General features: G+C 55.3%; 1 protein-coding gene across 18 annotated transcripts in view; it reads right to left on the reverse strand.

Annotated features, from left to right (window-relative positions):
* MAPT (microtubule associated protein tau) overlaps positions 1–10,603 on the reverse strand; it is a 40,292-nt gene extending 29,689 nt beyond the window's left edge. For all 18 annotated transcript variants that reach the window (XR_015774654.1, XM_088067974.1, XM_088067981.1 and 15 more), the window contains exon 1: positions 10,494–10,603. The gene's annotated coding sequence lies outside the window, so the exon portion shown is untranslated. The remainder of the gene's footprint in view (positions 1–10,493) is intronic.
* Between the last annotated feature and the right edge of the window lie 2,767 nt (positions 10,604–13,370).

Below are 13,370 nucleotides of genomic sequence, written 5' to 3' on the forward strand. Positions count from 1 at the left end.
TGAAGTTATTTTGAGCGGTTTCATAGAAAATAAAATGATGACAACGGCACCATCTGCTGCAGCTACCGCCACGCCACCACGGCTGGCATGGCTCTCAGAGCACAGAAAGCCAAGGGGAGAAGCCAAGGCAGGTGAGGCTCCCCAGGATCCCTTTCCTGCTGCAGGATCAAGTCTGCACACACACAAGTGGATTCCAGGGTGCCAGGGCAGGGACACTTCCACGGGGGAGCGGAGGGAAAGCTCAGCCCTGCAGGAGGAACACAAATCTCCCCACGCACTTTACACACCCCGCTGGTTTCAGCACCCACGGCGGGCAGCAGACAGCCCTTGGCCCCTCGCTTCCAGCTCCCTGGAGGTGGCTGGCAGCGCTCAGCCTCACCAGGACAGCCCCTATAAACACAGGGCAGAGGCAGGAGCTCTCCACGCGCTGGTCCCAGCCTAGAGAGCAACAAACATGTCAGATCTCAGCAGCTTTCGGGCCTTCAGCAGGACTTGGCCTCACCCCACCAGTCACCATGAAACCAGGCTCGGGTTTTAGCTTCTGTCTGGCTCTGCTGAATTATTTTTGTTTTTCATGACTCAGAGGCTCTTCAGATGAGGTCAAAAGTCACAGTGTGTTTCCTGAACATCATCTTTCATTCTTTAATGCCAGAAGACAACAAACAATAGGACATTCATCAAGTGTTTCTGCTTTGCTTTTATGTTGTTGCATAACAGCAGAAAAACACTGTTCCCTAAAATGTTCACAACTGTATTTACTAAAACTAAATGCTCCATTTTTTTATTAAATCTGTATCAGATCAGTAAGAAGATAAATGCAGGGCAAAAAAAAAGCCTAATCTGGAAGAGCTCAAGAGAGAAAACAAACAAACATCAGCAGGAGAGCCGAGCACAGGGATGAGAGAATCCTTCATTTCCTGACAGGGAGGGAGGGACGGGGACACGCCAGCCCAGGGGACACAGGAGGGGACCCCAGCAGGTCCCCAGCCCCCTGAAGGGCTCCAGCCCTGCTCCCAGGAGTTGTTGATCCCAATGCCAGGGGCTGGCAGGGCACAGCACGAACAGCAAGGGATCTGTGATGGGCCGTGGCTGTGGCTCCCCATACCCTGCACAAGTTCATGGAATTTGAGAGCCAGAGCTCTTCCTTCTAACACAAAAACCCAACAGTAGCTGCATTTGTACCTTTATTTCTCCTAACAAGGGAGCACAGTTTGTGCTGAGGCACAAGACAAACGAGGATTTTACAGTAAGGATGAACAGCAAATAAAAACCTTTATACCAAAACATCCCTACTGAGCTCTTCGATGTCTCTCCCCAGCTGCTCTTTGCCCAGTTTGGGCCACTTGGGATGACAATCAAGCAGCAATCTGTCTTCTCTTGATTTTAGTTTTATGGGGCAGAGGAGCAGATTTGCAGCACGAGCAGATGCAGGCAGTGTGAGTAAGTGACAATCCACATGGGAACACGGGCCATAAATTCAGCCAAAGAGTTGTAAAACCATTATTTCCCCTCCTAACCCAAAGGCTAAAGGATTTGAAAGTTTAAAAAAATCCACAATCCACCTGCATTTCATCTTCCCCAGGAATTAGCCCAGGTGCTGCCGATCCTCCTTCTCGCAGGGATGAGGGAAATCGTCCCAATTTAAACCTGCCCAAAGTCTCGGAATTCCGGCTCAATGTTCCCCAGTACATTCGTTAAAAATAAACGAGGTGCAACCAGTCTCCTGGGGGATTTTATCCTCTTTGAGCTCTAAATGCAGCTCTGCTGTCACATGTATGACATGTACACAAGGAGCGCCTCCCCCAGAGCCTCACCTCTGCCTTAAAATAACCTCACTGCTGCTCTGGGCTACCAGGGCTCCATTCACGTTCCGGGGGTCACGGGCTCTCTCTCAGTCCTAAAACAAAGGCTGCAAGACACGGCTGTCAGCACCGCTTGTTTCTGCCGTGGATGGATGGAGCCAGCCTGCTCTGACCACACCTAAAGCCAGGGTTTTGTCATCACCTCTGGAGGGAGGCAGGAGCTCCCGGCCTTCCCAGCACCAGAGACACCCCAGGGACCCCAAAAGCTTCCCCCAGCTCACAGAGACACCCCAGGGACCCCAAAAGCTTCCCCCAGCTCACAGAGACACCCCAGGGACCCCAAAAGCTTCCCCCAGCTCACAGAGACACCCCAGGGACCCCAAAAGCTTCCCCCAGCTCACAGAGACACCCCAGGGACCCCAAAAGCTTCCCCCAGCTCACAGAGACACCCCAGGGACCCCAAAAGCTTCCCCCAGCTCACAGAGACACCCCAGGGACCCCAAAAGCTTCCCCCAGCTCACAGAGACACCCCAGGGACCCCAAAAGCTTCCCCCAGCTCACAGAGACACCCCAGGGACCCCAAAAGCTTCCCCCAGCTCACAGACCCGCCCGTCTGAGCTGATGAGAAGCATTCATGGCTTTTTTCTCCGACTGCGGAGCTTCAGTGCCAAGCAATCCTTCCTGGGCCCCAAACCCCTCTTTACCCCACCCCGCTCCCTCCTGAGGCTCTGGGGAGCTGCTGCTCACCTGAACCCAACACCACAACCCCTGAGCAGGATTTCTCCATGGAACAACCCCTGGGTGCCGATGGAGCCAAGGAGCCCCGAACTCCCCCTGAGCAGCAGCAGCTCACGGGACTGGATCCCAGCACGGACCTCAGCCAGCCAGACAATAAACCCTATTATTAGACACAAAAGCACTGACATATTTGAGAGATTAAGCATTAATAAGTGCCTTCACATTAAAGAGTATTCATTCTTCATCAACCTGGGGGAAGGGAGGAGCTGGCAAAGTAACCCAGCTACCTCTGGAACGGGGGAAAGCAGAACTCGGGCAAAGTAAGCTCCAAAACCATGAAATAAGGATGCAGCTCAGCAATGCTGCAGATGAGAGATTCCCGATGCTGGAATTCCACATCCTGCAGGGGGCCGGGTCCCCACCTCGCTCTCAGCAAGCCAGGTCACCGAGCTCTTGGCCGAGCTGGGGCTGCCAGGCAGGGTTTGACATGGAAGGGCGAGAGGGCAGGAGCAGCAGAGATGGGTGAGGGAGGAGAGCAGACAGGACAGCAGGGCCAGATGTGCGCAGGGTGCTCGGATTTGGCAGGTGCCCAGGATGCTGCTGGGGATGAGAACAAAACCAGGGAGCACCATGGACTCCTCCTGCTCACAGCTGCTCCTCTGGGATCACCCACCCACCACCACAACCCTGCAAGGCTCCACAAACCCCAGAGTCACTCCCTTTGCCACAGTGTAAGTCCTCATTTTGGTCCCAATACCCTCATTTTGGTCCCAATACCCTCATTTTGGTCCCAATACCCTCATTTTGGTCCCAATACCCTCATTTTGGTCCCAATACCCTCATTTTGGTCCCAATACCCTCATTTTGGTCCCAATACCCTCATTTTGGTCCCAATACCCTCATTTTGGTCCCAATACCCTCATTTTGGTCCCAATACCCTCATTTTGGTCCCATCCTCTCTAAATCTGTTCTCCCAGGCAGTGACTCCAAGCCATGCTGCAGCTTGAGCAGATTTTACCTGCTTTCTTTTTTCCCCCCCAACAGCAACATTTATTACTTCTGCCTATTCACGCCTGCCAGGCTCTCCATTATTACACCGGGAAATGCAGAGAGAAAACCGTGTAGTTTTCTGTCCAATTTGGAGACATCCATTGTTAAAAGCTCCTTGTACAAATCCCTCCAGGCAGCTCCAGGCAGCGCCCTTTGTCATGCTGATGAGGCAGGACCTAAAACCACATATAAGCAGTAACTTCAGAGGGCAGAATTTGCTCAGGGTAAAGTCTGCCCTTGAATTCAGAGTCAGTGGGAGCTGAAAATCAACCACAAAAGGCAATTCTGACTTTGGATTAAATCCCAGCTTTGGGCTCACTAACACCACAAACTCCAGCAGAGAGCACGAGAAGCTCCAGCTCTGCCGCCTTACGCAGTTTCCTCACAGATCTCACCTTAAAGCACACAGGTAACAGCAGCACCCCTCACCCCAGCACACGCAGGATCTGCAGGGGGTAATGGAACACTGGGCTCTTGCAGGGAGCCACTCAGCACTTTGTACCAGGTGGGTCAGCACCAGGGCAGGAACACGAGCCACATTCCCAAATCTTACGTTTCCTTTCCTTCTGACCATAGCAAAGCACAGCTACAGCTATAAATGTCATTTTTATACAAAGGCTCCTCACATAACCCTGAGCAGACACAAACACAGAGCAACCTCCAGGAAAGAGTCCCTCCAGATTATCCCTTCTCTTGGGACAGTCTCCTCTGGAACCCCTTCTGCCACCGCCGTGGTCTGGAACTGACACAGTGAACACAGCCCGAGCCCTGCAGAGCAGGAACAGCCCCTTCTCCCTCTGCCCCATCCTGGCACCTGGAGATCCACAGCAACCTGCCAGGACAAGCCTTGTTTGCCCATCCCTTGGCTCTCAGCTTGAGCCTCACAGCCCTGATGTGGTTTGACTGAGAGCGTGCACAGCTGGCCAGATGTGCTCCCTGCACTGCTCTCAAGTGCCATTCCAGTTCCCACCAGGAGCAGAGCTGATTCCGAGCACCGCACACACCCCAGGCTGAGCCAAGGCAGCCAGGATTTGAGTAACCTTTAATCAAAGAAAAGATAAAATGTTTCCTAGGACAGGGAACAATTTTACCGCTCTGAACACATCCCTTACTCGTGCAACTTCAAAAGGGATTCCTGTGCCTGGCAAACACTTCTTTGCAGGGCACAGAAAGCAGTTGGTTTATCTCGAAAGTGAATCTCCAGCCCTCCACAAACAGGCTGAGCTGAATGTCCTCAGGAGTCACAGGAGAGGCTTCTTTAGATTTTTTGAGTCATTTACAAACACCTCATGGAATTTCATTCTGCAGCAACTGATTTGAGACGCTGATGAAATCCATCTGAAATTACATCTGGCACTTCCAGGCAGACAGCCCGGGGCAGGAGCTGAGGGGGAGCCACAAAGTGCAACTGATAAGTGACAGAAAGCCCTTCAAAGTCTCACTTGTGCTATTCAAACCCCTCAATACAAGTGGTTTCATCGCCTCTCTTTAAGTGCTGAAGAGCCAACGCAGCCCTTGCTGCCCCTTAGGACTGCACCCCATCCCTCAGTATCCCACATCAGCCTCTGTCCTCCCCACGTGCCTTGGAGCTGAGCCCCAGCTCACTGGGGACCACAGAACCACGGAACACCCCGAGCTGAAAGGGACCCCAGCGACCACCGACAGCCAGCCCTGCACAGGACACCCCCACAATGTCACCTGTGCCTGACAGCACTGTCCAGACACACCTCAGCTCCTGGGGACACCCCCACAATGTCACCTGTGCCTGACAGCACTGTCCAGACACACCTCAGCTCCTGGGGACAAACCCCTCTGCCTCCCCCTGCCCTGCAGGACACCCAGAGAGGCCAGGACAGAACGGTGACACCAGATCTGCTCGAGGAAGAGAGGGAAGGGCAGGTAGAGTGGAAAGGCTGCAAAGATGGAAATTTTTAGCCCAGCTGCAGCAATAATCCTTTCAGCTTAACTGAAGGCATCCCCTGGTGCTCCCTCTCCTTGGATATTTAAAGGAGAGACACTGAAAAGAGGAGCCACGCTATGTGCTATGACCACCTTTACTAACTGCTCTGCTGGGGAAAAATGGCAAAAACCAGCGGATTGATTTCTGAGGAGCAAAAAGCTCATTAGACTTGCAAAGAAAACCCACTCAAGTCTAAAGGCACAGATACTTCTCCTCCAGACTCCAGTGTAAACCACACATGCTTTCCACAGGCACTTTAAAAAAACCAGCCTACAACCAGCAGATTTCAGTGTAAAACAAAGCTCCAGCTCACAGATGGAGGAGGGAGATCCATCCTGCTGCAAGAGAGGCTCGGATTCACTCAGTCCCTCACAGCAGAGCTGTGCCCACCTTGAAAACCTCACAAGGGGTTACCTAAAGGGCCACAATTCTGCTGTATCCAGCACATCCTAAAATGACCTGCAAAGACAGCTTGGGACTGAGGGCTGCTCATGCCAAAATGCCGTGTGGGAACGGCACTGCACAGAGCAGGAGCTGCACATCCCCAGGCAGGGACACAGATCCAGTGGGGGCTGCACATCCCCACACAGGGACACAGATCCAGTGGGGGCTGCACATCCCCACACAGGGACACAGATCCAGTGGGGGCTGCACATCCCCACACAGGGACACAGATCCAGTGGGGGCTGCACCTCTGGCAAGGCTGAGCCAGCCTGGTGCTCGCTGAGGTTTCACCAAACCCACCCTGCCCTGCCCCACACCACTCACCCTAATCCTCTTCCCAGGACTGCTGCCAGGTGAGTGGGAACATCTCTGTGCTGCTCTGCAAGATCAGCAGCCCAAGCAACTTCTGCAATTGCTTCCTTTTCCATCTCTGCAGGCAGGCAGAGCCCGCGGCACCCAGCACTACCCAAGTGAGTGATGAGCACCCCCAGCCCCAGGGATGTGCCTTGGGGTGAGCCCCAGGCACCATCCAGCTGGCTCTGGAGCCTGAACACCACAGCTAAGCATGCAGGAGCCCCTGAGGTGGAAAGAGATTACACTGCATTGGCAGAAAAACCTAGAAAGCCAGCCCAGCTCTGCTGCCGCTGCAGCAGCAGGGAGAGGCCCCCAGAGAGCTGCTGCTCCTCTGAACTGAGGCTGGGAAGAGCCAGGATGCTGAGCTGGGGCTCCCCCCGCACCCAGCTACAGGACAGGTGCACAAGGGGAGCGATCACCTCGGGGTTTAACAGCCTTGGATGCTCTAGTTCAGCCAGAGAGGCTGCTCTGCTTTGAGAAAGGGCTCTCAGTGTTTCGCCATGGACTCGTGGGTTTGCAGACCTCAGAAGGAGCCAGAAAGCACCAGCCATGACCATTTTGCTCGGGGTTGGTTGCTTTACCTGTGTGCAGAACCACAAGCCCCCCGAATTCCTTTTAAACCCCGCTGCCACATTCCAGCAGCCCCAAGACACCAAGCACCCTCCCAGCATCACCAGAGGGGCTGTCACAAGTCCAGGGCACTGCACTCCGAGCTTCCACCCCTCAGCCCAGCCCCACACCTCTGCACAGCCAGCACACAGCCTAGGAGTCAACCAGACAACCTACAAGCCAACAAACCCCACCAGCCAGCAAGCTGGGCAAACTGGGAAATACTGGGAGCCAGGTGGAAACCAGTGCCCCGTTCTTGCTCGACTCATTCATCAAGTGTCAGAGCATTCCTACAGCTAAATTAGCAGCACTGCCCCAGAGGACATCAAGACCACAGCCAAGCCTCATCAGCACACTGGGCTGACAAAATAAGATTATTCTGCTCAAGACAAACTCAAATCCACAGCTTTCTTCCAGCTTTTGAATAATCTTGCTTTGGGAAGAAAGGGACCGGCCACCCTGAGCATTTCCCCTTAGACAGTGCCTCGTGATCCAGTTTTCCACGCTCTGCCAGCCAAGGGGGATTTGTCTGGAAGGCTGGGGTGGGCACACCCAGCACCCAGCGCAGCCGGACGGGCCCTCACGGGCGCTCCGACGGGACCGGCAGCCCCAGCTGTGCTGCAGGATGTGTCAGGACAATTTGTCACTCCTGTGCTGATGAAGGCAGGCTTTCAGGAGCTTCAGCACCAACACCAGCTCAAAAACATTTCCAGTGGGGCTTTTCTAACAGCCCCACAATGCTGTGAAGCCAAATTTCCACGTGGGGACATAAAGGTAAGCAGGGAGCAGTTTGCTCCATCCCTGCTGCTCAGCGAAGCCCAGCAAGGTGGTACCCACACACTTCCAAATCCCACACCTGGCAAAACACTGGGAAAAGCCCGTGGTGCTCCACGGATCAATGAGCACTCCATGAGGAACACGGCTCTCCAAAATGCAGCAGAGGAACACAAAAGGCAGAAGATAAAAACACCCACCTCACAAGATGCTGCGAGCATCCCTGACTGGCTACACCCAGCTCCTCATGGAGAAAGGGCAGCTTCAGGGTCACATTCTCCTCGTTTTTATCCTGTGAGGACTGGCCAGGGGAGCAGAATTTCCCATGGCTTTTGGGAAGGAAATGACAAAGCTACAGCACCCCCTTTTCGTATATAAAATACGTGAAATAAACACGTTTGCTTGGTCCTCCTGAAGCTGCAGTTGTTTGAGCACAGAGGGAATGGGACAGTTCGAATGGAACGCCTTGGGAAGGCAGAGGCTGGAAGCAGAGGGCAGCAAGGGAATACACAGGAATACAGAAGGGTGAGCAAGACCAAACTGAAGCCTCACCTGTAAATACTTAACACAGTGCTTGACAGAGGGAGACACACAAAAAATACCTGCACTTGCCACCTGCAGGGGCTGGACCCATCCCCACCTCATGGAGCTTCCCACAGGGCACACAGAGCTCCCAGCACTTCCATCCTCAGTTAATCCCCGCTGGTGCAGGATAAACAGCCCTGTCTGATCTGTGTGATGGCCATCACATTTCCCCAGGTCTCAAAAAATGAACTCCCCCTGCACCTTACTCAAAGAACGAGAGAATGCAATGCTTTAACCAGGTGTGAACCACCTGCAGTGGATCTGCATCCCTGGAAGTGCTGGAGGCCAGGCTGGAGGGATCTGGTCTAATGGAAGATGTCCCTGCCCACGGCAGAACAAGATGGTCTGGAAGGCTCCTTTCAACCCAAACCATTCCATGATTCTATGTACAAATCCTCTGCGAACTACAGCTAAATCAGCCAACTCCTTGCTTTTCTCCTTAAGCTGCTCATCTTGGGGTGAAAACCAAGAATTTTGTGCATGAAGAGGGAACAAAGCATAACTGGGTTAGACAATTTCTTACTCCTAGAGAGAACGAGGTTTTAATTTTCCTCCCTCAAGGGCAGCCTGCAAACACCCAACTGAGACCTGTTTAGATCGACCACCCTGAGAAAAATAACGCCAAGAAAACTGAACCCCACAAGGAAAGCCTTCAAACAGCCCAGATCCGAGGTCCTGGCAGCAGAGCCAAAACCCCCCCAAGGGATGCAAGCGGGCAGCCATTGCTGGACAAGACAAATGAACGATTCTGAGTAGCAAATTTTGTTCCACTGATTCAGACACGCATCCAACATCTGCCCACATCCACGCCGGGGAAGCTCGGGAATACTCTGCATACAAATGGTGACAGCTTAGCTCATCTCAGCTGCTCCTTCCAGCACGTTTCCAGGCAAGAGCAGCCTCTCGCTGCAAATGGAGCTGCACCTCGCGTGGTGGTACCACAGCAAATGGAAGGAGAAACTCCTTTTAAAGTGATGGCAGCTGCCCTCTGCGAGCAGCAGCAGGATTGCATTTCTAGGTGTTCAAAAGCACCAGGAAAAATCATCTTCCCTAAGCCATTCCTCCCCTGTGCTCATGTGGCACACAGGGATGCTGGCAGAAATCTCCACGCTGTTTCTGCTCCTTGCAGGTTCAGCTGCTCCAAGGCAGGAGGGCAGGTGTGGGCTCCTGGGAACACCTGGCAAGGAAACTCCCCTTTTCCCAGCTAAGTTAGACTTAAAATAAAGAAATACCCAATAACCACAGGTAAAAAAGGCAAAACCCAGAAAGGGGGGCAGCCCCACGCCACACCTGGTGGGATTTTTGGGATGAGAAAAAGGAGACAGCGTGAAAAGAGGCAGATGGAAGGGAAAAGGGGGCAATCCCAGCATGACGAGGGTAATCCCAGCATGGCACTGGGATGCTTGGGATGTGCACAGCACATCCAGGCACCACCAGGGACACCAAGCAGCACCACCACAGCCCCAAACCCACGAGGATGGGCACCTGCATCCTCATCCCGGCTGGAAATCAGCCGGGATTCAACAGGATGGGACCCACCTCGTTCACGTTAAACACCAAACCCTCGACATGGGCACTGGGGGGTGCAACAAAGCCGGGCAACGCCGGGGTGCCATGACCTCAATAACGCTTCCCCCCCGCAGAATTTAGGGCTGGGCGTGGACAGCTCCTTTTTTCTTTTTTCTTTTTTTTTTTTTTATTCGAAACGCTTTTTCGTTACGGTTTCCCATTATTGATTAATTTACCATTTTTAATCACCGCTGCCTCCCCCCTCCAGGCGGCTGCAGAACATGGCCCCGCGCTGCCGCCCCTCCTGCCGCAGCCCCGGCCCCACCTGCCGGGAGGAACGGGGCCGAGAGCGGCGGAAAGGGGGGAGAAAGCCCCAAATCCGCCCTTCTCCATCGCTCCGTCCGTCCCCGCCCGCCGCCCCTGCCCCGGGCGGCCGCGCTGCCGCAGGGGCCGCGCCTGGCGCTGCCGCAGCCCCGGGGCGCCGGCACCGGGACACGCCCCGCGCCCGCTTTTGGGATGAAACGGCCGCTTTTGCTTCTCGGGGCTTGATTTTTTATCTTTTTTTTCCCCCCCTTTCCCCCCCGTTCTCCGCGCGGGACGCGGCGAAGGGAAGAGCGCGCCCGGGGGTTCACGGCGCCCCGGCCCGTCCCAGGCACCCCTCCCCGTACCTGCCGCTGCGGGGGTGTCCGCGCCGGAGCCGGCTGCTGGCGGCGGTGGCGGTGACGGTGACAGCGGCGGTGGCGGCGGCGCGGGCGGGGCGGGGGCGCGCGCGGGCTCCGGAACCTTCGCCGCGCCGGCGGGGCGGGAGCGCGCGTGCGCGTGCGCGGAGCGCCCCCGAGCCCCCCCCCCCCCCCCCCCCCCGCGCCCCCCGCCCCTCCCGGGGCGCGCTCGCCCCTCCCGCGCGCGCGCCCCCGCCGCCGCCCCATTGTCTGCGGGGAGCGGGGGCGCGCGCGCCGCCCCTCCCGCCAGGGGGCGCTGCCCCGATGCCCCCGCCCCTCACGGCCCCGGCGGATCCGCGCGCCCGCATCGATCCCTCCCGGCACCCGCCGCGGGCCCGGGGAACGCGGGACACCGCGGAACACCGCCCCGGGGAACGCGGGACACCGCCTCGGGCCCGGGGAACGCGGGACACCGCCTCGGGCCCGGGGAACGCGGGACACCGCCTCGGGCCCGGGGAACGCGGGACACCGCCCCGGGGAACGCGGGACACCGCCTCGCCCAGCCCTGCCGCCCGCTTTCATCCCGGTTTCTGCCCAGCCGCGCCTCCCGCACAGCTCCCGCCTCCGGGCGCTGCTGGGCTCGGCCCGCACAGCCCGTGGGGATGGCGGTAGCGCGGCTCGTGTGGGAGCGGCATCCCCTCGGCAGCCCCAACAACAGGCACACAGGTTTCATTTCACCCTGCTAAGCTCCAGGCTGACAAAGGGAGAGCAGCCGCCTCCTACACACGGCGGCAGCTCCGCAGCATCACCCTCAGGGGAGAGCAGCAGCCCCAGAGAGCGCGGAGGGACAGGGCCGGTTCCTGGCTCAGCACACACCTGCCAGAAGGAGCAACAGGTGACAGGAGAATGACAGGAGAATGACAGGAGAATGACAGGAGAATGACAGGAGAATGGGCGTCGGGGCTCCCTCACCATCCCAGCACCAGCCTGAAGCACCGGAAAGCAAAGGGAGAGGCTGAAAAAACAGATCCTGATCCCAAAAAATCCCTCTCGACCTTGCCTGCTTCATCTGGAGCAGCAGTGAGCTGCTTTTGCTCGGCCTGGAAGCGTTGTGGACACACTGGAGATCCCTCGATGGAATTACTACCTTGTGTTAACAGGGTTACTATCCCTAATAATTGGATTTAATAGAGAAACTGCAGGAGGGCAGGATCCCGTTTTCAGTTTTTCCTGAGAAACACTGAGCTACCAATCAAGGACAAATATCCAGTCTAAGAACCGGCTTTTTGTAAGAGAAACAGATGAGGAACTCCTCGCCACTCCTGGCCCATACTGCTGCTAGATGTACACTATTCTAACACAAAATTGTTAAGGAATCCTTTAGTGAGGAAACCGTGGGGTCTTTATTTTCCATACCTGTTTCTTCATCCCTAAGATCAGGCTTGTTTTCCTCCCAGGCTGGCCACCTGTTTCATAAGTACTAAAGGTTTTCCCCGGCAGGTGCTACAGAAGGTAGGACACCGCTTCCCAGGTCCCACCTGCAGTGGGAATTGACGTGCAGAGCTGCAGCTGTGTTAGAAATTCTGGGTTGTATTGGGTTATATTCTGGGTCATACTAGTCTGATGTCCCCAGGGCCTTCTCTGGCCACAAGCTACTTCATTTGAGTCTCTTAATTCAGCTTAAGCCTGGCTTTTGCAAAACCATAATGATCCCCGCTGAAATAAATACTCAAATTCTGCACTGGCTTAATTCCATTAAAGTGCTACCCAGATCCTTTTGCAACCTGGCCGTTAAAGTTCACCTAAATAAAGGAAATGGGCTAACTGCTTTCAAAATGCGATTTTGAAAGTGACGAGCCAGGATTGATCTTCCCAGAGCGACTGCAGGTGCGTGGGTTGGATCCCCGACCCTTGCTCAGTGAGGAGCCCTGGGCACACACAGCCCCAGAGCAAGGTTCCCAGGCCGTGGCCCTGGCCCAGGACACCAGCTGGGTTTCGTAAGCTCCGTGGAGCTGGGAGCAGGGAGTTACACAAGCGTTCCCAGCCGTGCCGTGCGGTGTCACGGCAGGACAGACCCGAGCAGGGCTCACGCAAACCGTCCCCACCGCCGGGCGCTGCGGCTCAGGGGGGGAATAGAGCCCAGCTGGCTCCTTCCCCACGAACCAGACACGTATTCCAACTTGGGCACAGTTCTCTCCAACTGAAGTAACTTAACAGTTCATTTTTACAGCAATCAGAGCACAATGAACCCTCACCACCCCGCCAAGGCCAGCAGGACTGCGAGGATGTGAACTGGGGACAGAAACGTTTGGACAGCGCAGGCGGCCAGCGGGCTGTGACTCAGCACAAAGAGCCAGCCAGGTCCTCAGCAGCGCTGAGCTTGGGATAAACAAACTCACCCTTTCACCCTGACCTCTTTAGCAAATGGAGAGACCCAAAAAATCGAGGCCAAGGCACTTAAACCATCTTTCACTGGTGCCTCTTGACCCCACCCCATCTGAGAAGACACTGTTCCTGTCTCTTTTCAGCTGTGTGGGAGCCACACAGAGCCCAACACCTAAACCAGATGATACAAGACCCGATAGCCCTAAGGACAGATATATTTTTAATTAATCATTATTCCATTTCTAAATTACCAGCTGCAAGAGGCTTTTCAGCTCACTTAAAGCCTGTGTCTCTAAGAGGCAGAGATGACTCATCAGGGAGGCACAGGATGTGTTCACTTACAGGACCTTGTGGGAATTATCGGGCTCCTGGGTTCACAGCACTTAAAGCCAAGACTCCCTTGGACCTGGTGTCATGGAAGGGCAGTTCCTGGCATTGGCTTCCCCCTTCACTGACAATTCTCAGAGATGTCAGCAGCCAGGAGGGGCTGAATTCCTGGAG

This window comes from Pseudopodoces humilis, chromosome 29 (assembly GCF_049639895.1).
Source record: "Pseudopodoces humilis isolate 2021_Gansu_Grassland_sample_001 chromosome 29, ASM4963989v1, whole genome shotgun sequence".
NCBI classification, from domain to species: domain Eukaryota; kingdom Metazoa; phylum Chordata; class Aves; order Passeriformes; family Paridae; genus Pseudopodoces; species Pseudopodoces humilis.